The sequence below is a fragment of the Sapajus apella genome, unplaced genomic scaffold (genome assembly GCF_009761245.1).
Source record: "Sapajus apella isolate SASKATOON/1434 unplaced genomic scaffold, GSC_monkey_1.0 scaffold4329, whole genome shotgun sequence".
Taxonomy (NCBI): domain Eukaryota; kingdom Metazoa; phylum Chordata; class Mammalia; order Primates; family Cebidae; genus Sapajus; species Sapajus apella.
In genome coordinates, this window is record NW_022441255.1 from 1 (window position 1) to 2,315 (window position 2,315).

The 2,315-nt window shown below is 47.5% G+C and overlaps 1 long non-coding RNA gene across 1 annotated transcript; it reads left to right on the top strand.

The window, feature by feature from the left end:
• Positions 1 to 1,994, top strand: LOC116547724. Its single transcript, XR_004267152.1, has 4 exons — positions 1 to 71; positions 754 to 864; positions 1,339 to 1,362; positions 1,664 to 1,994. It is a non-coding gene; the product is annotated as an uncharacterized LOC116547724 (long non-coding RNA).
• The last annotated feature ends 321 nt before the right edge of the window (positions 1,995 to 2,315 follow it).

A 2,315-nucleotide genomic window follows, 5' to 3' on the forward strand; every position in this document is an offset into this window, starting at 1 on the left:
TCAGAGTGGAGAGGTTTACACCTGCCAAGTGGAGCACCCAAGCGTGACGATCCCTCTCACAGTGCAATGGAGTGAGCAGCTTTCTGACTTCATGAATTTCGCACCCACCAAGAAGGGGACTTTGCTAATCTCTGAGTGTCAGGATTCTCCTCTCCCACATCACATTTTCATTTGTTCCGTGTTCCAATCTCCATCACTGGGGGGAGCCCTATAATAGTTTCTAGAAACACCTGTAGCCGATGGGAAGCAGTCATGCCTGCCAGGCAGGAGAGGCTGTCCCTCTTTTGAACCTCCCTGTTATGTCACAGGTCAGGGTCACCTTCTCTCTCTGGGCTCCAGGCCCTGCCCCTGAGACTGTGTTTCTGGTGCTGTTGCTGTGAGTTGTTGTTTTGTGATCTGAGAAGAGGGGAACTGTAGGGGCCTTCCTGACATGATGGGGGTCCAATCTCAGCTCTGCCTTTGTGAGCGCTGTCACTCTAGACAAAGTACTTAACCTCATTGAGTCTCAGGATTTCTGTTGATCAAGTTGTGAAGTCAGGCCCTACATCAAGGCTGTAATATTTGAATGAGTTAGATGCCTGAACCTTCTAACTATTAAGTGTGATTTGAAAACCTTTTTTCTCCAGAAATGGACAGTTATTTTAGTTCTTTCAGGGCAGCCTTCTCCCCATATTCAAAGCTCCGAATCTCAGGGTCTGAATTAAAGAGGTTCAGTTTGGGGTAAAAATCACTAAACCTGGCTTCCTCTCTCAGGAGCACAGTCTGAATCTGCACAGAGCAAGATGCTGAGTGGAGTCGGGGGCTTTGTGCTGGGCCTGCTCTTCCTTGGGGCAGGGCTGTTCATCTACTTCAGGAATCAGAAAGGTGAGGAGCCTTTGGTAGCTGGCTGTCTCCATAGGCTTTTCTGGAGGAGGAAATATGGCTTTGCTGAGGTTAGTTCTCAGTATATAAGTGGACCTGGATAAGTCTTTCTTTCCCCAAATGACCTCCAATGTCCTGCAAATCGTGACATCATCAGGGCATGGTTACTATGTGAAAGCATAATAGCTAGTGGCCTGCAGAGTTATGAGGAAGATTAACAAGTAGGGGTCCTTGGTTTGAGATCCTGGAAAAAATTAAAGAAGAGCCACTACGCCTAACACAATGACACTGGATCCTGTGACAGACACTTCACACTTCTAGGGTCCCATGGTCTGTTTCCGCTCCTCTCTGCCCTGGTTGGTGTGGGTTGTGGTGTAAGAGAAATCTCAGGTGGGAGATCTGGGTCTGGGACATTGTGTTGGAGGACAGATTTGCTTCCACATCTTTTAAGTGTATATCTTTTCCTCTTTTCCCCAGGACGCTCTGGACTTCAGCCATCAGGTAGTACCTTTTATCGTCTTTTAGAAACAGTCAGTTTCCCTAGAATGATGTTAGAGGTGATAAGCCATGAGACACAAATTATAGAAAAGACTTTGGATCCAAATTTGTGATCAGGCAATTTACACCAAAACTCCTCCTCTCCACTTAGAAAAGGCCTGTGCTCTGCAGGTATTGGCTCAGGGAGACTTAGGAACTTGTTTTTCTTCTCTCTGCAGTGCTCTCATCTGAGCCCTTGAAAGAGGGGAAGAGACGCTGTTAGTACAGCCAGGTCTGAAAACAACACTCTCCTCTGTCTCTGCAGGACTCCTGAGCTGAAGGGAAGGTGACCACATTCCAGGAAGAACCTTCTGCCCCAGCTTTGCAGGATGAAAAGCTTTCCTGCCTGGCTCTTATTCTTCCGCAAGAGAGAGCTATCTCAGGACCTGGTTTCTACTGGTTCAGCAACTCTGCAGAAATGTCCTCCCTTGTGGCCCCCTCAGCCCCTGTCCTTGGCTTGAAGTCCCAGCATTGATGGCATTTCCTCATCTTCAACTTTTATGCTCCCCTTTACCTAACCCTTCATGCCTCCCATGCATCTGTACTCACCCTGTGCCACAAACACATTACATTATTAAATTTTTCTCAAACATGGAGTTACAAATCATGCGGTGTATTTGGCTCCAAGGAAAAAACCATAAAGAAAAGGAAAGCCCAGGCTCAGTGACTCAGGCCTGTAATCCCAGTGCTTTGGGAGGCCAAGGTGGGCAAAAATTGAGATCAGAATATTGAGACCATCTTGGCCCATTTGTTGAAACCCTGTCTCTAGTAAAAATACAAAAATTAGCTGGGCGTGGTGGTGCATCCCTGTAATCCCAGCTACTCAGAGGCTAAGGCAGGAGAATCGCTTGAATCAGGGAGTCACACATTGCAGTGAGCAGAGATGGCGCCACTGCACTCAAGCCTAGTGACAGAGC